The sequence below is a fragment of the Mustela nigripes genome, chromosome 11 (assembly GCF_022355385.1).
Source record: "Mustela nigripes isolate SB6536 chromosome 11, MUSNIG.SB6536, whole genome shotgun sequence".
Lineage (NCBI taxonomy): Eukaryota > Metazoa > Chordata > Mammalia > Carnivora > Mustelidae > Mustela > Mustela nigripes.
The window spans coordinates 31,900,275-31,922,895 of NC_081567.1; the positions used below are offsets into that span (position 1 = coordinate 31,900,275).

The window sequence follows — 22,621 nt, forward strand, 5'->3', positions numbered from 1 at the left end:
ACACCCCCCCCTCCCCAAACACACACACACAGAAACACACAATAGGGGATGCAAAAGTGTCCAAACGTGGGGTGCCCCAGGACTTGGGATGGGAGATTTGCACTAGACATTCAGACGTCCGCTGGCTCACTTAACCTCAGTGTCTTCATCCCTTTAGTGGGGTGTAAGCATCAGCCACACCAGGTGTGGCCTGGAAGGGAGGACTCTGGGACACGGGAGGGGAGGGGGGCTGGGGTGGCCCAGGAGAACTGTGTCAGGATCTCATTCGGTATTACTCTAGGACAGAGCTCCCGTGTCACCCGTCCAGCCCACCCTGAAATGCCTGGCTGTTTTGTTACCCTCCGTGCTATGCCCACGCTTCATCACTGGAATTTACTTTGAGGATTTTAATAAGAAGGGCATCTTCCGTGAGCTCCCACTGATATCTCCAAAGTAGAAAGGCCCAGAGCGACTCTTTCTTCCCCAGCAAATTACACAGAAAAACGGGGTAAAGTCCGATTCCTGAACATGCCACAGCCCTGTTCCCTTGGAGAAGGGTTTCAGATGGGACACAATGATCCATGCTTGAACAGGAGCTGCACCCAAGAGAAATGCAGAGACTCCAAAAGAACGGTAGAAACCCTGCTTATGGAAAGGCCATCGGCCAGTAGCGACCACAAGGGAGGCATCAGCTGGGAATCACATTCGAACTATACACAGTGGGCGTGCTGGGTGCGTCCCACACATGAAAGCCGGCCATCAAACCACAGCGTGGGGGACAGAGCCCTGCAGTCCTCTTTCCCCCAAATACCTCTCATGGGTCTAACTTCTGAACAGCTGTTACAGTTAGCACTGGGTTTTTGTTGGGCTTGGGGCGGGGTGGTTAAGCGTATTTCTTTGGTATAACTGATACCCGATGTAGTATTAGTTCAGGTGTATAACGTAGCGATTCCACAGTCCTCTATATTAATCAGTGCTCTGTCGAGTTTTAATAATATACATAGAAACTTCAAATCAGCCTATTTTTATTACTTACCCTTTCATAAACACCGCATTCTCCAGAAGTTAATTCTGAGAACATCCAGCTGCACAACCCAACAGACCTGGCTCCTGCGTCTGTTTGGAGAAGAAATTCCTGGTGGCTGGGGATGCTCGGCGCTCTGTCTGGGTGCAGTGCGCATCTCCCACAACCGCATGGGGCTTAGGGTGCCTGCCTGCAAACGGCAGAGTTAACACACTCGTGGGGGAGAGGGGGCCACAGTGACGGGGACACAGAGCGGGGGAGCTACTTCCATGCTGTTGGCACAGAAGAACTTGGGGATTTTTATTTGTGTTTACAGCTTAGGAGCCCACGAGAAAGGGTGGGCTCTGTGGGGTGAGCTATTTCTGTTCCGTGAATGCAAATTCCAATTCCCTCAGGAAACAGTTGAGTGGATTCCAGTAGCATCTTGAGGGTTGAAATGGATGCTTCTCTTTGAGCTGCAAATCCTTTGTCTTTAAAAGGAAGGGAGTGAGGAGCGGGACAGGCAGGCCTGGGCAAAAGAAGGGGATCAAGTGGGACAAGTTTCCTATTAAAAAACAAATGAGTCCCAGGGACGAAAAGTACAGCAGAGAAAATGTAGTCAATAATATTGTAATAACACTGCACGGTGACAGATGGCAAATGTGCTTGTCAATCTGAGCATTTCATAATGTACATAAATGTCAGATCTCTCTGTTTTGCATCTGAAAGTAACATAGTATTATATGTCAACGGTACCTCAATTAAAAATTTAAATTTTAAACAGATTTTTAATGATAAAAAGAAAGGACAAATCCGGTGTTTGTGATTGCTACAGACTATCGCAGACCGTTCTGTCCCTAATGTAATTAATGCCCCTGGTTTGCACACTTAAAGAGGGTCAGAATGGTGCAACTTATGTGATAACATATTTTATGACAGATATTTAAATGAGTAATGTGATATGCCCCAAACCATCCAATAATACCTTCAAGTGGGTGAAGTATATGGTATGTGAATCGTATCTGAAAAAGTCGCAAAAAAAAAAGAAAGAAAAAAAAAAGAAAATAGGTAAAGGGTATTAAAAATGATCCACTCTGGGTGGAGATATGCACCACATATGCCACTGGGCGGTATTATCCCTATTTTATAGAAGAGGAAACAGAGGCTCAGAGAGGTGACGTGGTCTGCTTAAGGTCATACCTTGAGACTAGTGGTTCTCAAAGCAACTGTGTTCCCCCAGGGACAGCCGGCAGTGTCTAAAGGCATGTCGTATTGTCACAACTGGGGAAGAGATGCTACTGGCATCTAGTGGGGAAGGGGCCCAGGTCCCCACAAACACAGAAGCATCCAGCCCCAATGTCAGTATTACTGGAATCAAGACAGATAAGGAGCAGGCGCAGAAAAGGGTAGGGACCCGGGGACACACACACACACATGCATGCGCGCACGCACACACACGGACCGTCATTATCTAAGGCAATGACAGTCCGTGTGTGTGTGCGTGCGCCTGCGTGCATGGAACTGGGGACCATGGGGGTTAGGGGGGAAGAGCTCAGTCCAGCAGCCCCACCGGAGCCGAGTTCCAAAGCCAACAGCCTAACATTTTAAAGATTTGAGTAAAAATAAATTAAAAATAAAGATTTGAGTAAAAGTAAAAATGTGCTTCAAAAGAATGTATTAGGGCGCCTGGGTGGTTCAGTGGGTTAAGCTGCTGCCTTCGGCTCGGGTCATGATCTCAGCGTCCTGGGATCGAGTTCCGCATTGGGCTCTCTGCTCAGCGGGGAGCCTGCTTCCCTCTCTCTCTGCCTGCCTCTCCATCTTACTTGTGATCTCTGTCAAATAAATAAAATCTTAAAAAAAAAAAAAAAAAAAAGAATGTATTATCTGTGCCCATCCCAAAGGCTGGTAGCCTTTGCCCAGAGTGCGGTGAAGGAGTGACCGACCCAAGCTCAGCCACCAGAGGGGGCAAGAGAAAAAGTAACCCAGGAGAGCAGGCTTCCGCCATCCCAGGAAAAATATTTTAAGTCATTTCTAATAAATCAGCCACTGGATTTTGAAAGGGTGTATTTATTCTGTTTCCAAAGGCTTGAAGAGCACCAGTTCCCAGTCCCAAACTAAGCAGACCCAGATGCAGCCCCAGAAACCCTCTTTGCAAAGTCCCAATGGCCCTAAGGGGCAGGGCTGAGCTTGTCAAGACCCAGACACCCAGCGTAGTTTCCAGGGCAAAGCAGTGCCCCAAAAACATGTGCAATGGTTCCAATGGCTCAACTTGACTTCTTTGTAGGGCCAAGGTCTTCCAGCGGGCTCATCCTTTCCACTTTCCTACTCTGTTCCAGCCACGCTGGGCTTCTGTGCTGTCCCTCAAATCCACCAGGCACACTCCTGCCCCAGGGCCTTTGCACTTCCTCTGCCCTCACAACTCTCTCCCTCTTCCCCTTCAGGTCTTTGTTGGAAGGTCCATGTACAAAACTGTCACTTTCTCTCTTCTTCATTCTCTGCTTTGTTTTTGGCAATATCACTTACACCCTCCCCACTTGATAAATAATTGCCTCCTGAACTTGTTCAATGTTTACTGCTAGACAGACTTCAGGTATCTAGTAATGGACCCCAGTAAGTATGTATTGAAGGAAGGAATGGTCTTTAAGCCTCACAATGACTCTCTGTGATAGTACTATCATCAAACCCATTTAAAGACAGGGAAACAGATGCACAGAGGTCGTGTGACTTGCCTGAGGTCACTTAGCTACAAGTCCAGAGCCGGATTCCAGGCAAGACAGGTGTCCCCGAGGTCTTCCTTCTCTACCACATGGCTGTGCAGCCTCCCAGGGAAAGCCTTTCCTGCTCTGAATCCTGAATCCTGCTCTGTCCCTGGATCCAGGGACCCTGGGCAGGTTCCCTGACTTGGACCTGCTCACCCAGAATGCAGGCCATCTGGACCTGTTCAAACATCCTTCAGGGATTCCTGCACTAAACGTCATGTGCAATTGCTCCCCTCCTGCGTGGATAAATACTGAGCTCAAACTTTTAGGCTGTTGTTAGGCTGTTGGCTTTTAGAGCGATACCATGTGGAATACGGAAAGCTGGGGGTAGCCCTAGCCTGCCACCCGACTGTGGGGTTTCCCTTTGAAGAACGCGGATGTGATGGGCCGAACTGGTTGAAACCAAGGAAGTTATTGAGACCCTCTCAGGACTTTGCAATGTGACCAACAGAGGGAGCTATCTGACCGAGAGAGGGAACCAGGTTGCGCTAAGGCCATGAGAGTGGGCCCTAATCCCGATAAGACTAGAGTCTTTATAAAAAGGAGACACCTGGACATAAAGCCGTGCACAAAGAGAAAATGATGTGAAGGCCCAGAGTGAAGATATGACCTATTACAAGCCAAGGATGCCTGAGGCTGCAGAAGCAAGGAGAAGGGCTGGTACAGATTCTCCCTCACCTGCCTCAGAGGGAACCAGCCCTGCCAGCACCTTGACTTTGACCCTCCAGCCACCAGAACGGTGAGAGTCCATGTCTGTGGTTCAGCCAAACAGTTCATGTTGCTTTCAGTAGTGGCCTTAGCAAGCCACAGCTGTGCAGAACCAAATAAAGGTGGGGTTCTCTGGAAAGTGTAGAAGAGAGATGGTCACCAAAAGCAGTCACTACATACACACTAAAACCCTTTCAAGGCCAACTGCCAACTCAACGCTTAACCCTTGAGCTGAGGTCCCGTTTCTAGGTGAACTTCAATTCTAGTCTTCAATCCCAATGGGATGTGTCTTGTACTCTGTCTCAGAAATTCTCCTGGCACTCATTCCTTGATTCACGGGGTCTCCCCCAGTCCACATGGCCTCCCCAAAGACACACAGCAAAGTGTCTGGTCACACGCACTTTGGGGATTGTGACAGATTTTATTTTTGCCCAAATACTGAGCATGCTTTGGTAACCAAAAAAACTTCATGAATGGGCGCCTGGGTGGCTCAGTGGTTTGAGTCTCTGCCTTCGGCTCAGTTTGTGATCTCAGGGTCCTGGGATCGAGTCCCATGTCGGGCTCTCTGCTCGGCGGGGACCTGCTTCCTCCTCTCTCTCTCTCTCTCTCTCTCTCTGCCTACTTGTGATCTCCCTCTGTCACATAAATAAATTTAAAAAAAGGAAAAAAGCAATTGAAAAAAAAAAAGGAAAAAGCAATTGAAACCCTGATATGGATTAGCCTAAAGAAAAATAAACAGGTATAAACCAAGATGAAGAGGAAAGTCTCTCCATTTGGGAGAAAAGAGATGGACCTAGAGGATGTTGTGCTAAGTGAAACAAGTCACATAGAGAAAGACAATTTCACTTGTGTGCAGAATCTGAGACACAAAACGAACAAATAAGGCAAGACAGAAACTGATCCATAGCTATACGGAAACAACTACTCGTAACCATATGCAGGAGGCGGCTCGGAGGGGGGCAAAATGTGTGAAGGGATTGAGGTACAAACATCCAGTTACAAAGTAAGTCTTGGGGGTGTATAGTATAGACAGGGTCAGTCAATAATATTGTAGCAATTTCATGCAGGGACAGATGGTAGCTCCACTACTGGTGGAGATATTTCCTGACATGCACAAATCAAGTCGCTGTAATGGATGCTGGAAATAACTGGGATATGGGAAGACAATTATACTTCCACTAGAAAAAAAAAGGAGAACAAGAAGAGAGAAGTAATTTAGGGGCACCTGGATGACTCAATCGGTGGAAGGTGTGACTCTTGATCTCGGGGTTGTGAGTTCAAGCCCCACATGGGCTGTAGAGATCACTTAAATAAGTAAGAATGCTTTTAAAAAAGAGAGTAACAGGGGCGCCTGGGTGGCTCAGTGGGTTAAGCCGCTGCCTTCGGCTCAGGTCATGATCTCAGAGTCCTGGGATCGAGTCCCGCATCGGGCTCTCTGCTTGGCAGAGAGCCTGCTTCCCTCTCTCTCTCTCTCTCTGGCTGCCTCTCCGTCTACTTGTGATTTCTCTCTGTCAAATTAATAAATAAAATCTTTAAAAAAAAAAAAAAAAAAAAAAAGAGAGAGTAACAATCTTTTTTTTTTTTTTTAAAGATTTTATTTATTTGACAGAGAGTGAGAGACAACACAAGCAGGCAGAGCAGAAGGCAGAAGGAGAGGGAGAAGCAGGCTCCCCACTGATCCTGATGTGGGGCTCAATGTCAGGACCCCGGGATCATGACCTGAGCAGAAGGCAGACGCCTTAGATGACTAAGACATCCATCTTGATCTTTCTCTCCTCTTTCCTTTCATCCATTGATAATAAACCTTGTGACAAATTTCCTCCTTCAATTTGACTGTCCTTGTTTTACCCGTGGAGTTCCTTAGGAATCGAGGTTTGGGTCCAGAAGACTGGCAGCGTTTTACCAAAGCAGAGAACCTGAGAGTTAAAAAGCACCTTAGAACAACATTAACTAGACAACAGACATTAATTAGACAACAGTAGAATTAAATAGTTGATAAATGAACCACCCACAGGTGACCAGGCACAAAGTCGAAAGGGGCCACGGACTCCTAGAAAACATTCCCACTTGTATTTTAAAACAGAGAAAGCCACGAAGAATGGAACTAAATTGTTTTGAAAGGCTGTGTTTCAAATATGGAACAATTGAGCTATGTGTTTGTAAACACAGCTATTTAAAAGACTGTCTGACTTATCTCCCAATTAAAATACTATGCAAATTTGTAAGGCAGGGTTTTGTCAGCTACAACTAGTAAACACAACAGCTCAAGTGAAATTATTTCTAGTGCAATTAGCTGTTTATGAAGATGCTGTTTTCTTTTTTTGCAATTGTTTGGAACCAAAAAGAAGTTAACAGTACCATCTCGATCGTTTTTTTTTTTCTTTGCAGAAGCACTCCTCCCTGGAGCTCTCACTGGAGAGGAGGGATAGTTATTCTACCTGAACACTACAGAAGGTACTAATAAGGAGTTTACACTTCCTGAGTGTTTACACTTTGCCAGGTATTGTGATAGGCAAGTTGTATACAATAGCTCATTGAATCTCCCCCAAGAAATCTATGACATCATGCATTTATTAAGACTAAATTCAGTTTACAAGTGAAAGAAGCCTAAAAGGACAGTGACTTAGTGTCACATCTGTGACATAAAAATCTGAGATGAAATGGTCCAGGACTGGTGTAGCAGCTCCATGGTGTCAGGGAAATGACTTTCTTCTGTCTTGGGGGTCTTCTATGCATGCCTTCCATTCTCCATTCCTAAAAGGACCTCATGTTCCATAGGGCTGCTCCAGCTCCACTCATTACGCCTATAATCCAACTCAGGGAAAGGAGGAAAGAAGAGAAAGACAACACCCCACCCCCCATGCAAAAGTTTTCATTCCATTTTTACCGATGCCACATTGGCCAGAACATGGTCACATGGTTACACAGCTCTATGACTGTAGCTGCAAAGCAGGCTGGGAAGTGTAGTCATTATTTGGTACAGCCATATGCCCCCAGCTAAAAATCGAAGGAGAAAGGATCTTGGGACATAATGAGCAGTTTTTGCCGTAGGAAAGATACTGTTGTTCATTCTCTTGTACAGATGAGAAAACTTAGAAGTTAGTAGCCTGACCAAAGTCATAGTCAATTCTCTTGATTGTGACACTCTCTTGATTGAGTCTTGTTTTGTGATTCTTTTTCTCATGCACCTGGTATTGATAAGATATTGGTAATCAACTCCTCTATGTTGCTTGGAAGAGAGAAATTATACAAGAACAATGCATTTAGAATTATACTCTTTTACATTCACATCACTGCTTCTTTTATCAAATAGAAATTTTAAAGTGCAGTATCTCTGTGACAGAGAAGAGTGTGCAGACTAGCAAAAAATAGGCTTTCCTCCTTCTCCAGGGGCTGTGAGTGAATGAGCCAGCCCCACTCATATCCCAGGTTGCTGCTGGCAGACCTGGATCCCACCATCCAGGGCTCACTGTGACCGTGGCTGCAGCACTGGACACCCAATTTTTTTGTAATCACAGACTTATATGTAAAACTACAGAACTCCCAGAACATAACATAGGGGAACCCAGATAGAAGACTGGGTATGGTGATGACTTTTATTTAATTTTTAAATATTTTACTTATTTGAGAGAGAGAGAGAACACAAGCTAGGGAAGCAGCAGGCAGAGGGAGAAGCAGACTTCCCAATGAGCAAGGAGCCCAATGCGGGACTTAAGCCAAAGGCAGAGGCTTAACCAACTGAGCCACACTGGCGTCATTTTATTTTATTTATTATTTTATTATATATTTTACTTTATTTATTTATAGTCATGATTTTCAGATACAACACCAAAGGCACAATTCATGGAAGAAATAATTGATGAATTGGTCTTCATTAAAATTAAAAACACCTGGCCTCCAGGGACCCCCGGGGTGGCTCAGCTGGTTGAACAACCAACTCTTGATTTTGGTTCAGGTCATGATCTCAAGCCCCATGTGGGGCTCCACACTCAATGCAGAGTCTTCCTTGTCTCTCTCCCTCTGTCCCTCCCTCTGCTCGCTCTCCAATAAACAAACAAAACAAACAAAAACTTCTGCCCTATAAAAGACAAACAACATCAAGAAAATTAGAAGACAAGCCACGGACCAAGAGAAAAATACTTGCAAAGGACACATCTGAGGGGCACCTGGGTGGCTCAGTGCGTTGAGGCTTCTGCCTTCAGCTCAGGTCGTAATCCCAGGGTCCTGGGATTGAGCACCAAATCGGGCTCTCTGCTCAGCAGGGAGCCTGCTTCCTGTTCTCTCTCTCTCTCTCTCTGCCTGCCTCTCTGCTTACTTATGATCTGTCACTAAAATAAATTAAAAAATTTTTAAATCTTTTTTTTTTTTTTAAAGATTTTATTTATTTATTTGACAGAGAGAAATCACAAGTAGATGGAGAGGCAGGCAGAGAGAGAGAGAGGGAAGCAGGCTCCCTGCTGAGCAGAGAGCCCGATGCGGGACTCGATCCCAGGACCCTGAGATCATGACCTGAGCCGAAGGCAGCGGCTCAACCCACTGAGCCACCCAGGCGCCCCTTTTTAAATCTTTAAAAAAAAAAAAAAAAGGACACATCTGATAAAGGACTGCTACCCAAAATACACCAAGAGCTCTTAAAATTCACCTGGCTGGCTCAGTTGGCGGAGCCTGCGACTCTGATCTCAGGGCTGTGAGTTCCAGTCCTATGTTGGGTGTGGAGATTACTTAAAAATGAAATCTTTAAAAAAAAACAAAAAAAACCAATAAGGAAACAAATAACCTGATTTTAAAAAGGGGGCAGCAGAGCTTAACAGACACCTCTCCAAAGAAGATACACAGATGGCAAATGAGCTTGTGAAAAGATCCTCATCATGTATCATCGGGAAATGCAAATTTTAACGATAGGGAGAGGTTGTCACATACCTGTTCGAATGGCCAAAATCCGAACCTTGAAAACATCAAATACGGGTGAGGATGCAGAGCAACAGGTACCGTTATTCATTTATGGGAACAAAAAATGGAACAGCCACTTTGGAGGAGACTCTAGTGGTTTCTTACAATACCCAACAGACGCCCACTGTTATGATCCAGCAACTGCTGCCCGCCCCCCCGCTGTATTTACCCAAAGGAGTTGAACGCTTATGTCCACACAAAATCCTGTATGTGAATGTTTACAGCAGCTTTGTTCATTAACTGTGATACATCCAGGCAATGGAACACTATTCATCACGAAGGAGAAATTAGCTTTCAGGCACGGAGAGACAGGGAGGAAAGTTCAATGCACCATTACTAAGTGAGAGAAGCCAGTCTGAAAAGGCTATACACTGTCTGTCTCCAACTATACGACATTCTGGAAAAGATAAAGTATAGACACAGTGGGGTGCCTGGGCGGCTCAGTCGGTTAAGTGTCTGCCTTCAGGTCATGATTCCAGGGACCTGGGATCGAGCCCTGCGTCGGGATCCCTGCTCAGCGGGGACTCTGCTTCTCCCTCTCCCCCTCTGCTGCTCCCCCTGCTGGTGCGCTTGCTCGCGCTCTCTCTCTCTCTCTCTCTTTCACAGTAAATAAACAAACAAAATCCTTAAAAAAAAAAAAGTATGGGACAGTAAAAAGAGGAGTGTGGTTGCCAGAGGTTGATGAGCAGATGAAGCACCGGGAATTTTTAGGGCAGTGAACCCAGTCTCTATGATGCCATAATGATGGATACACGTCATTGTATGGGTCCTACCTAACCCACGGAACGCACACTACCAAGATGAACTCATACGGAAACAACAAACAATGATGTAGACCATGTGGGTTCATCGACTGTAAACATATATGTCCCACTCTGGTGGGGGTGTTGACAGTGGGAGGGGCTGTGCATGGGGGGTGAGGTGGGGGTGTGCGAGAAATCTCTATACCTCCTCTCAATTGTGCTGTGAACCTAAAACCACCCTAAAAAAAAAAAAAAAAAAAAATTTCTCAGAGCAGGCGCCTGGCTGGCTCAGTCAGAAGAGCATGTGACTCTTGTTCTTGGGGTCATGAGTTCAAGCCCTACATTGCGGGGGTAGAGATTAATATAAAACCAAAAAAAAATTTTGTAACTAAAAAAGAAATCTTAAAATACAGTCAAGAAGAGGGTCTTGGGACACCCGGGCCCAGTGTCCGGAGTGAAGGGCTTTAAGGGACAGCTGCCCTGTGGGCTAGGAGCCTCTAGGTGGCAGTGCCCAGCCAGAAACAGGGCCAGCTGAAGCCCCAGGGAGCCGAGGAACAGGAAGAGAAAAGCCAGGGACACCAGGGACGCTGCCCCCACAGCCCTCCCCACCTGGCTCACATACCAGATGAACGTCAACAGAGCACAGAATATATCAACAAACAACTGAATGGTCCTTTGAGAGTCTGCAATCCTTGATAACGACAGTAGCTAACATTTATTGAAAACTCGCTGCCTGGCACCATTCTGGTCAAATGAAGATCTTGCCGTGTGTGTTTGTCATGTGAACAGCATTCTCCCGTTTCTTAAGATATCTGTCAACAGTGTGCTTTACCAAGGCTTACCCACCTAGTGAAATTGGCATGTTTGATCAGTCTCCTAGCATTGGGTTTACGCTGTCTTGTTACTCCAAGTACTACACTTTGTATTGTTGCTAAAGGACTGCCTTCCACAACTCTTGATTATCGCCCCACTGGGATTAATGCTTCGAAACTGGAATTAGAGGGTAGGAAACAATGACTGTCTTTAGAGATCTTCCTGTATGTGGCCAACTGAATTTTCAACGTGTGGCAGGCAGGCTGTCCTGTTAGGAGTAGCGTGTGCTGCAGGTACATCATCTCAGACTTCCTGGTGCTGGGTAGTAGCAACGGAGCTTCTCAGAAACTTATTCCAATCACAGTCTTGGGGCGCCTGGGTGGCTCAGTCAGTTAAGCATCTGCCTTCAGCTCAGGTCATGATCCCAGGGTCCTGGGATGGAGTCCTGCATCAGGCTCCCTGCTCAGAGGGAAGGCTGCTTCTCCCTCTGTCTCCCGCTTTGCCTACTTGTGCTCTCTCTGCCAAATAGATAGATATCTTTAAAAACAAAAACAAAAACAAAAAAAACCCACAGAATCTCCTTTTCAAATCTGAATTTCACAAAGTAAGGCTGAACTTGGGATTCAGATGTTGATTGCTCATTTGTATTTCTGCTTCTGGAAACTCCGTATTCGCATTTTTTGTTCATTTTTCCTTTTAGGTGTTTTACTCTCTTATTCAGGTATGTGCATGTGCACATGTGTATGTCGACAGAGATATATACATACATTAGATTTGCCATAACTGTCATGGTCTCTTTTTCAAGTTTGTTTATATCGGTCGTTTTTACACTTATAATCGATTACTCTTATAATCAAGATTTTATTTTTAACTGTTTTCTTTAAAGATTTTATTTATTTGAGAGAGAGCGTGAGCAGGGAGGGGGTGGGCAGAGGAACAAACAGACTTCCAGCTGGGCAGGAAGCCTGATGTGGGGCTGGATCCCAGGACCCTGAGATTATGACCTGAGCTGAAGTCGGATGCTTCACCAAACGACCCAGGCACCCTCAAGTTGTTTGTTTAAAAATACTGTTACACACACACACAAAAATGTCCCAGTACCTTTACACTTACAAAGCTAAATATTCACATATATGTTCCCTCAGCTTTTAATTGCTTAAATATTCATTTGACAGAGAGAGACAGAGAAAGAGGGAACACATGCAGGGGAAGTGGGAGTGGGAGCAGCAGGCTCCCTGCTGAGCATCTCTTAACATTTAGCTCGTTATAATCTGTCCATATATCTGGGAGCGTGAACCTTCCCTCCAAACAGTCAATGTTCCTGATGTCATCTGTTGACTGATCCATCCCCTCATTTTGTGCTATTTCCTGCTGGAGTATCAAGTTCTTCTATAAACAAGAGTATTTTTTGGAGCGTTCTATCCTGTCTTACTACCGGTGCTACTATCTTCTACTTATTACTACTTTTTGTTTTAATTTTTTATTTCAAAATTTCTTTAGCTATTCTCAACTGTAAATTCTTTTGACTGAACTTAAATACTTCTGACCCATTTCCAAAAATCCTTTGGGGCTTTTATTAGAGCTATAAACCACAACTGTAAGTTAATTTGAAAAGAATCAGCCCTCCAGGGTGGAGAGGGGGGAAATGGGTACTTTTAGACAAAGCCAGAGGTAGTAAAAACTGGCCTTCTGGGAAGATAACCGTAGAGTCTTCATCATAAACTTTCCTTTTTTCTTAACTTTTTACTTATTTAAATAATCCCTACACCCCACATGGGGTTCATACTCACAACCCAAGACCAAGAGTCTCACGTTCCTCCAACAGAGACAGCCAGCCACCCTGGGAGTAGAAACTTTTAGATGTTATCAATGCTTTTGACCCAGAATGTCCACTTCTTGATATCTAGAAATCTCCCACATGAGCACAAAAGATGTGCACTGCAGGGGCGCCTGGGTGGTTCAATGGGTTAAGCCTCTGCCTTTGGCTCAGGTCATGATCTCAGGGCCCTGGGATCAAACCCTGAATCGAATCGAATCGGGCTCTCTGCTCAGCGGGGAGCCTGCTCCCCACCCCCACCCCACTTGCCTCTCTTGCCTATTTGTGATCTCTGTCAAATAAATAAAATCTTTAAAAAATAAAAAGTAAAAGTGCACTGCAACGCATTTTGCAACAGACTCCAAACAAAATAAAGTAAGTGACATCGCAGAGACTGATAGGAAGGTATGGCAGAGCCACGTGCACCGAGGAGGGAGGGGGTCCTCGATTTAATGTGACGAGGAGCAGACAGCTAGACAAATGCCTACACCACAAGCCCATCTACTGTTTTACATCACAGGACGTGCTCTGGGAGAGGAGGGCAGCCAAGTGCTTCCTGTAAAGGATAGGACAGTCCGTATTTTTGGCTCTGTGACCTGTAAGGTGTCTGTTGCAACTCTTCAGCTCTTGCCGTTGAGGCGCCAAAACAGCCCAGGACAATAATGTGAACAGACAAGTCTAAATGGAGCTTAGGGAGAAAACCAGCCAGTGGGATGGATTTGGCCCTCGGCCTGTAGTTTTTTGGACTCCGGGCCCAGAAAGAAGACTGACTACCAGTGTCAAGGTCTGTACGAACTATATGGCAAGCACTAGCCTAAGAAGTTTACAAATACTCACTCGTTAAACTCATGTAAGCCTCCTAAGAACGTGGAAGAGAGACTATCCTTCTGCACATCTTACAGAGGAAGAGACTGAGAGGCTCTGCTCAAGGTCACACAGCTCGTCAGCAGAACTGGGATTCAAACCCAGGTGGTCTCCACACAGAGACTGTCCATCAGTGTTACTCAGGTTAGTCCTCCGGTGGTGTCCTGTTTCTCTGAGTAGTGTGCTTCTAGGATCCTGAACCAGCCACCTTGATAAAGAATTTCATTCTTACAATACAGAAAAAGCATGACTGCTTGGGAAAAGACGCGGTTTATCTCTCTTGATGTTGAGACCACAAAACACCACCATTTGACCAGAGTCGTCAAAAAAAAAAAAAAAAAAAAAAAAGTTAGACACACAAAATGATGTCAGCGTCATGCTGCCCGCTGTACCCCCAAGTTCCAGGGAAAAGAAGGATCGTGCCTGTTTCAGGTACAGAAAGTCACACAGGAGAAGAGTCCAGACTTTTTAGAGAAACGCAACCCTGTGTCTGAGTCACAGCTGGGCATCTCCCAGACAAGTCACTCAACCTCTCTGAGCCCTAGCTTCTCCACTGGCAAAAGAGGCTGGGACACACATGCCTCAGGGGTTGTGCCATAACCTTACAAGAGACCGTTGAGAAATGGGGCTAGGAGGATGCCTGGCCCCTTTCCTGTTGCCCACTACATAAATTCCTGTAGGATTGGCAGGTCCATTCCTGTCTGTCTGGTCCCCAGCTAGCTGCACACTGAGAAGCCAGAGCCTGCTTTGTCCACAGCCACAGACATCTTCTACCAAAGGCTAGCAGAAGAACTACAGCCACAACAAGAACCAAGGATGGCCAGGCCAAGGGCACTGCCAGCACCCCATGTGGTACAGCTTAGGAGTGGGAGGGAGGTGGAGGTTGGGGGAGCAGTGTCTGAGCCCTGAGGACAAGTATCTGCAAGTTACAGCCCACTGATGGCCGAGTGTCCCAGATCCCAAAGCCAGAACCGGGGAGAGGGTCCATTTTACAAGTGGTCAAGGTGAGGCCCAGAGAACCGGACAGGGGCTTCTGAAGGAGCCTAGGAAAGCATCCACCCAGGCATTCTCCCGAGGTCCTGACCCAAGTTAGGCCAAGGTCAGCCCCACCCCCAGGTGCTCTGTTGGACCAAACACATGAATTTGAGCACAGGCACTGAAGGGGACATGCGCCCTGCAACCCACTGTTGTCTCTGGGCTGCTGGCCCCAATCACTTATCTGTCCCCACCCGCGTCTGTGTGTGCTGTCCCGGGCAAACAGGATCTCATGGGATTTTCGCCATCAGTCTGGGATATGGTTACCCAGCTTGATAGGACGTGCAACAAAGGACAAGACAGTAAGGTGTTGGCAGTGTGGGTCCTTTCCAAACTGGCACAACAACTGGATTGGGCACGGCACAAGTGAGGTGGGGAGGTTCCTTAGGGGACAAGGTGGCGGCTGTGGGATCTGGCAGCAGACCCCCTGGGTTCATATCCTAACTTCGTCAACGTGCCCCCCCCTTACCGGGGGACCACCCCTACCCCCACAAGCCCTGGGCTGGGACAGCTGTCCCTTTAAGGCTCTGGTGGGCGGGCCCAGCCGTTCCCATGGAGCTCTCTGAGCTCCTTCCCGGCTTCCAAATTCCTGGCCCAAACAGGAAGTGAGTCACAGCAGGAGAATGCAGGGCTCCTGGCCTTAGGGAGACATTCAAGGGCAACCACAGGTTCCCCAGTGGGGGTCGGGCCTTCGTAGGGTGCTTGGCTCCCAGGGAAGTGGGACAAGATTTCGGCATCTGCTTGCATCGCTGGCTGGCGCACAAGTGACAAAAGGTCTCTGAGGTCACCCGAGTTGACTGGGGTTAGGCAGGAGGTCCCACAGCCGTCTCTTTTTTGGTCACTAGCCAGAACCCCAACACCAGGGTTTGTGGAACCCATACCAAGAGCACGCGACAGGATTTATAGCTTCTCACAGCACTGCAAGGCGGTCACCTTTGTCATCCCTACTTTCCAGGAGAGCAAACTCAGGCTCAGGTTAAGGAACCTGCCCTGAGTCCTACCACCCCACACTCCCTAGTCCTTAGGAATTGGAACCCAGTGCCTCCTACAGGACGGGGCGGGGGGCAGGAGGTACAGATCTGGATTAGGATCCTGGCTTGGCCACTCCCTGACCCTTTCGGTGGAGAGGCCCTCGTCCTTCCAACCACTACAAACTGTCTGCTCCTGTGAGGGGCAGGGGGACAGGCTCAAGCGAACGTACACAGCCTCCAGGGAAGACAGGGAGACGCCAAACAAAAGCAGACATGACGAGAAACAAGGAGCAGAGAGAACAGTGCAGGAGTGGAGGGTCAGAAGGGCTCTCCCAGGAGGGGACACAGAAGATAAACAGAAAAGAAGGGGACAGACAGGGGCGCCTGGGTGGCTCAGTGGGTTAAAGCCTCTGCCGTCGGCTCATGTCCTGATCCCAGGGTCCTGGGATCGAGCCCCTCGTCAGGCTCTCCACTCAGCGGGGAGCCTGCTTCTCCCTCTACCTCTGCCTGCCTCTCTGCCTGCTTGTGATCTCTTGTCTGTCAAATAAATAAAATCTTAAAAAAAGAAGGGGACAGACAGCCTTTTCAAAAAGTGGGCAGAAGGGCAGCTTGGGGGCTGACGTAAATCAGAGAACTGCATCTGATAGAGCCCCTGAATCGAGTAAATTTTAAAAGGAGGGAGAGGCCTCTACGGGAGAAGGTTCCAGTGGGGTGGACACTGGGCCCTGCCAGGTCACGCCCAGGACGGGAAATCCTCGCTGCTGGTACCCACTGAGAACACCAGCAGGAATGCCAGGGCCTGTGGCCCAAGCTTGGTCCCTCCTCCCTGGCCTCAGAAGTGGCCAGTCAGCACCCTGGAAACAACTGACCGCCTCCCCGCCCCCCCCCCCCATCCCTTTGGGGCCTCCCAGCCTGCTGGGAGCCGTGCAGGACTGCAGTCACTGGTCTGGTGCCCTGCAGGCCAGTTACCCATGTCGGGAACATCTGTCGACGCTCTGGCTTCCACCGCTGGAGTGAAACCCACGTGGTGGACGGAGGGAGGCAACCCTGCCTGGGAGCTAACTTAACGTGGGATTTCTTTGGGTTGTCAGGTCCCAGGCAGCTCCTCAGGAGCCCACCTGCTCCTGTGTTGAGGTCGAGGTCAAGGCCATGCGCCACTGGGAAGAGACAGTTCCTGCCCTTGGGAGGTGGGTCCGGACAGAACCCGGGAGTGTCACCTAAACCGTTCCTTATGACACTCGCTGCACCTAACCTGTCCGCTGACCTCTGCGCACCCCACTCCTCCCCCAGAGTGCTCTCCCCTCGCTGGGGACAGCTTCCAGCCCACCACCACTTGCCGGTCTTGAGAGATCACTTCACCTCCCCCATGAAGGAACAGAGAGCACACTCATGGCCACAGTGCTGGGGACCCTCCCATTTTAGGCATTACCTCACTTCATCCTCACAACCTTCTTTATAGATGGGGGAACTGAGGCAGGGGGGCTCATGAACTAGCCAAGATGGGTGACACAGGAAGCACGAGGCTCCAGGCCTCGCACGGGTCAGCGGCCACAAAGCCAGTCACCGAAGCCTCAGCTCTTGATCTGGGAAATGGGAGAAGGGTGATGTTCCACGAGCAACAGTCAGGGCACAACGTCAGGGCACACCTGCCCAGGCGGGAAAGAGGTACCAAGTGCGGTCTGGGGCGTCTTGAGACCCCTTCCGTATACTGTTTTTCAGGTATACATATACACAGGCACACACAGAGCCATGTTTTATAAAAGACACCCAGTACCTCGAGACAAGGCAGGGAGACTTGGGGTGTGGTGGGCGCACCCCACCCGGTGATCCTGGGGCAGGGACTGGTCCCTGGGTTCCAGGTTGAGATGGTGCAACAGCCCAGCTCCCCGCTCTACTGCAGGCCACACGCGGGCACCCAGGAAGCCACTCAGGAGAGGAAGACTCCTCACCTGGGACCTTCCTGTGTGATCTTCCCCCGACATGCACTACTATCAATGTCATCTTTAAAATGTAAACAGACGTAACCAGGTGGCAGGACTTAGGATCCATTTTTGTGTTCTTCTCCAGATACCCTGTCCCCACTCCCAACCTTTGCATTGGCGTATGTGGGTGGAGCGCCCAGGAATCTGTATTAAACCCCTCCCGAGGTGACCTATTCCCAAGCAGGTGCAGGAGAGGCGTCCTGGGGGCACACCTGCTGGGCCACTCCTGGTGAGCCATGATTCACCACACCCTGAAGGCTTGTGGGTGCAAACTTCCTCCTGCCAAGCTCAGGAAAGCACCCTGCCCCGGAGGAACCCGCTCAAGTCCAGACTTCCTCCAAGCCTGCGGGACTGAAGGTGGATGGGCAGGCAGCGCCCGAGGGGAGGGCCAGAGTACTCTGACGGCACCAGCTGCCCTCAGCCTCCGCGATGGCAGAGTCCAGTGACACTGGCCACCTGCCTAGGAAACAGTCTGGAAAGGGCCAAAGCAACATTCCCTTCTACATTTTCTGCAGGACGCGCCTAGGCGCTTGCACAGGGATCCTCAGCTGGAGGGGCTTAGAAAATGCTGGCGCCTGCGGCCCACCCCAGGGAGAACCATCTAGCTTGCCTGAGCACGGCGGACTCTGACGTGCAGGCAGCCTGAGAACTGTGCCATCTGAGGGGAGAGAGGAAACGGGGGACACAGAGGCTGCAGGCTCATGGAGAACCCCGGGGTGATCCCTCCTAGACTCTGACGAGGGAACAGAGGATGGCGGCTAACAGGCGTGTGCTCATCAGCTGTCACGGGAGGCACCGTCCCTCCCACACCCCATGGTGGGGGCCGCCTCCACCTCATAGACCCCCAGGGTCGAGCTCTTTCTTCACCAACCACACCCTGCTTCTCAACACACTGTGAAAGCCCAAGAGGAGAAATGAGGGACTTTTCATGAAAACCTAGGAAATTTCAAGCCACCTTTTACCTACTCGTTCCTTCAAGAACTGTCTGGGCCAGCCACGGAGCCCAGGGAGCCTGGGTTTCCGATCTGGTGGTGAAATCCATGCCATAGGACCACAAAGAGCAATCCGTCTTGTGAGCAGCAAGAGACCAGAGTGGCGTGCACACACAGAGGGAGGAACTGCTCAGCTCTTAGTACACAGTGAGTATGCATTTATCTCCGCACTCGGGTCTCGGTGGCCACAGATCATTCTTACTGTGGCTCGCAGTCCAGCGCATCTGACAAACACTGAGATGGGCAAGAGTCGAGCCTTAATATGCCAGACCCAAGTGTACACAAGCATGAGGCCCTGTGTTCAGGTTCCCCTGAGTTTCCTGGAAGTTACCAATTTCTAGATTCACCTTGAAACCATCCCTGCCACGGTGGTTACAAGACTGGCTTTTGGGGAAGAGCTGGGGGAAGCCATCAACCTCCTCCCCCGGCACCCAGGGACCACTGGTAGGGGCTCCCCTGTCCCCCGAAGGTATCTCAGCCCTGGCATTAATACCCCCAAGGAGTTATCAATGGTTTAAGACTCTCCTCTCAAATCTCAAAGCTAGCGTGGCACATACCTTGGTGGGTTTCTGGAGGACATCAGGGTGAGGAGTCCACTGGCCCAGGTGGCTGAGAGCAGCCCAGAGAACGGTGGCGGCAGACTGCCCCGAGGACCGGAGCCTTCTTTCTCCGTCAGCTGCAGGACTGCTCTCAGCCTGCTAGGCCTGCCCACTGCGGAAGCTGGATCCAACCTAAGACTCCTTTAAGCTCTCAGAGGCAGGTCTGTACGTGATCGGGAGCCCTAAACACTGCTGGCAGCTCACAGTGGCACAACCCCAACCTAAAACGAAGGAAAGCCACAGCCCTCACCAACAGGTACACTCGTGGTGTGCCAGAGGTCTGCACCAAGAGCCTCTGCAAAGCAAACACCCCCTCTACCTGGGTTCAAAGGGTGTGCTGCGGGCCCCCTCCCCCCACCCGAGGACTCAGACCCAGCGAGGCAAGGCCTCCTGTACTTGCCAGCCCATGGCTGCGGGCCCCCCCCCCCCACCCGAGGACTCAGACCCAGCGAGGCAAGGCCTCCTGTACTTGCCAGCCCATGGCTGCGGGCCCCCCTCCCCCCACCCGAGGACTCAGACCCAGCGAGGCAAGGCCTCCTGTACTTGCCAGCCCATGGCTTCTCCTAGGGTAGGCACTCAAGTCTGTCTGAAAACAGGGTCACGCTCACATGTGGACAACTTCTGCTTTGAAAACTAACCACCTCACAGCACAAAAGCTTCACTGTGTGTTTGTTTAATACCAATCTCTCTGGCTTTAAACTGTGCTGGGACATGGTGCAATCAGTCCATTTCCAACACTGAAGACTCTAAGTTCATCTCCCACAATGACTTATGTCCCCCCGCCAAGCGTATTACCCCACACTAATTTATAAATAACCATCAATCAAGCTGCATATTTTGTAATGGCTGCATACATGAAAGGCAATTATTAGGAGGGTTGCTCTTCAAAACTATTCAGTTTTGGGGTACCTAGGTGGCTCAGTGGGTTAAGCCTCTGCCTTTGGCTCAGGTCATGATCTCAGGGTCCTGGGATCGAGCCCCATTTCAGGCTCTCTGTTCAGCAGGGAGCCTTCTCCCCCCCCCCCACCCCCGCCTGCCTCTCTGCCTACTTGTGATCTCTCCCTGTCAAATAAATAAAATCTTAAAAAAAAACCCAAACCATTAAGTTTTTACCTTTGGGGAGAACAAATTACACAGGCCTTCATATTAATGTCTAACATTTTTTTTTTTAAGATTTTATTTATTTATTTGACTGGCAGAGATCACAAGTAGGCAGAGAGGCAGGCAGAGAGAGAGGAGGAAGCAGGCTCCCCGCTGAGCAGAGAGCCCGATGCGGGGCTCGATCCAGGACCCTGGGATCATGACCTGAGCCGAAGGCAGAGGCTTAACCCACTGAGCCACCCAGGTGCCCCTAATGTCTAACATTTAAATTACAAAAATGCATGTATGTTAGTTTTTCTTAATGTACCATTGCAAAAACTATCAGCCACATCCCAGAGCGCTTCAAGGGCTCCCCTGACAGGAAGGCAAACTACAGGTGTAGATATAAGTGCCCCCAAGGAATTCAGGTCATTGAGATTCACATCTTTTTTTTTTTTTATTTCCAATATACCTACTTCATAGACGATGAAACCGGCCCAAGGAGGCACACTTACCCAGGTCCTCACACCCAGTTAAGTGGTGGAGTCAGCATTCAAATCCACAGGATTTCGAGCAAAGATTCTTCCTTCAGACAAGGGGGCAAAAAGCAAATGAAAATGGTAAGATCACCCTGCCTGCAATGGTCCAGGTTCCCGACACTGGCTCAGAAGTAGGGAGAACCCTGGGGATGCTTTCATTAACCGGTACTTTGCAGAAGGTCCTTTGGTTGGACCCATTAATAATTTACTTTAATATTTTAAATATGAATTCCTTTGAACAGACCACTTTTACCTTCAGAAATGGAGCCCACAGATATCATGTTCACTACTGCACCACTGCTAATTACGAGAAGCTAAAGGCCCATCCGTACAAGGGAGGGCCATCCGGTCCTAAAGTCATCAGCATATATAACCTGATGCAGAAAAGATACAGCCGTGTGGCCAGACTTCGGGGAGTTTTCAGTGTTTCTTCAAGGCCTTAATGCCATACAAACGCAACAGAGAGGTCTCGGGAATGCAGAAGAGCATCACTGAGACTTCCAAGTTTTCCCCGAGGACCACCTGATCCGTGTTGCACCCTCCAAACCCACTGGGTGTCCTACCTAGGCTGCCGTCTGCCGAACTTCACAGAGAACGAGCCGGTGTGTGGCAGAAGTTAAACCCTGGATCTCAGCGCGTCACATGCATCAGTGCAAACACAGAGCGAGAGGACGGCCAGCCTCGGGGTGCGGGCCTGCTGCTCGCCCAGATGTCGAACGGCACACCCCATGGGAACACTGCGGTGAGGAGTCTGCGCGCTGGCGGTGGTGGGGTCAGGTCACCTAACACAGTGGTAACAGCTTTCAGGGAGGGGGAGCAGGTCCTGAGGACATCTGACCACAACAACCGCCTTTAACTAAATTAAACGGATGAACCTTCGGTTTCTTGTGGCTTTAGAAATAAACAACGCCTTCTCTGGCAGAATCTCTCAAGTCACCTCCCCAGCCCCATAGAGTCCAGAATGTATCTCTGAAGACGCCCCCACCCTGTAAGCAGACACACGTAGGTAGTGTATCTCAGGAAGCAGCAGGCTCTAACAAGCACTACGGAATCAAAGGCAATGGGTGAGGTCAATATAGTCACCGTGCCCCTCAAAAAATCATGCTGGGGGCGCCTGGGTGGCTCAGTCGTTAGGCATCTGCCTTCGGCTCAGGTCATGATCCCAGGGCCCTGGGGTCAAGCCCCACATCGGGCCCTCTGCTGGGCAGGAAGCCTGCTTCTCCCTCTCCCACTCCCCCTGCTTGTGTTCCCTCTCTGGCTATCTGTCAAATAAATAAATAAAATCTTACCCAAATAAATCATGCCAAAAATTTAATGATTCACTCATAATACTCTTCCTAAAAGTAACTCTGCAGCCTGTATTCCCAACTAGGTGCCCAGCTCCCTCCACTTCCCAACTGTCGCCCACTCTCTCAGGCCTTGGCCACCCCCTCAGACTCACACAAGCAGCAGCCAGCCCCACTTTCACGACTGGAGGGAACCTCAACGGCCCAAAGACACAGTTTGGCAAGTTTAATGTGTTCCAATAGCCTGGGGCGGGGGGGGGGGGGCAGGGGATTCAGAGGGCTGGTTCTTTTCTAAGTCTGGACTTGATTACATCAAAAAAGTTAATTCAAATGTGATGACCAAAACAAAACTGCAGACAAGCCCCATAGTTTCTCGGTTTTTTAAAATTATTTATTCATTGAATGATTTTAAGGTGTGTACCACTACTCCAGTTGGGTAAAACCACATTGAAGAATTTGACTGTGGGTCTTTAGATTCAGCCAAATGCTTTCCATTAACTTT

General features: G+C 49.0%; 2 long non-coding RNA genes across 2 annotated transcripts in view; one reads left to right on the forward strand and one right to left on the reverse strand.

Moving 5' to 3' along the window:
* The window catches only part of LOC132026909 (uncharacterized), a 63,979-nt gene extending 44,434 nt beyond the window's left edge, over positions 1–19,545 (reverse strand). The window contains exon 1 of the long non-coding RNA XR_009407035.1: positions 19,173–19,545. This is a non-coding gene — a long non-coding RNA (uncharacterized LOC132026909). The remainder of the gene's footprint in view (positions 1–19,172) is intronic.
* On the forward strand, positions 18,157–22,293 carry LOC132026910 (uncharacterized). The gene is made up of 3 exons (XR_009407036.1): positions 18,157–18,762; positions 20,778–20,914; positions 21,076–22,293. It is a non-coding gene; the product is annotated as an uncharacterized LOC132026910 (long non-coding RNA).
* The last annotated feature ends 328 nt before the right edge of the window (positions 22,294–22,621 follow it).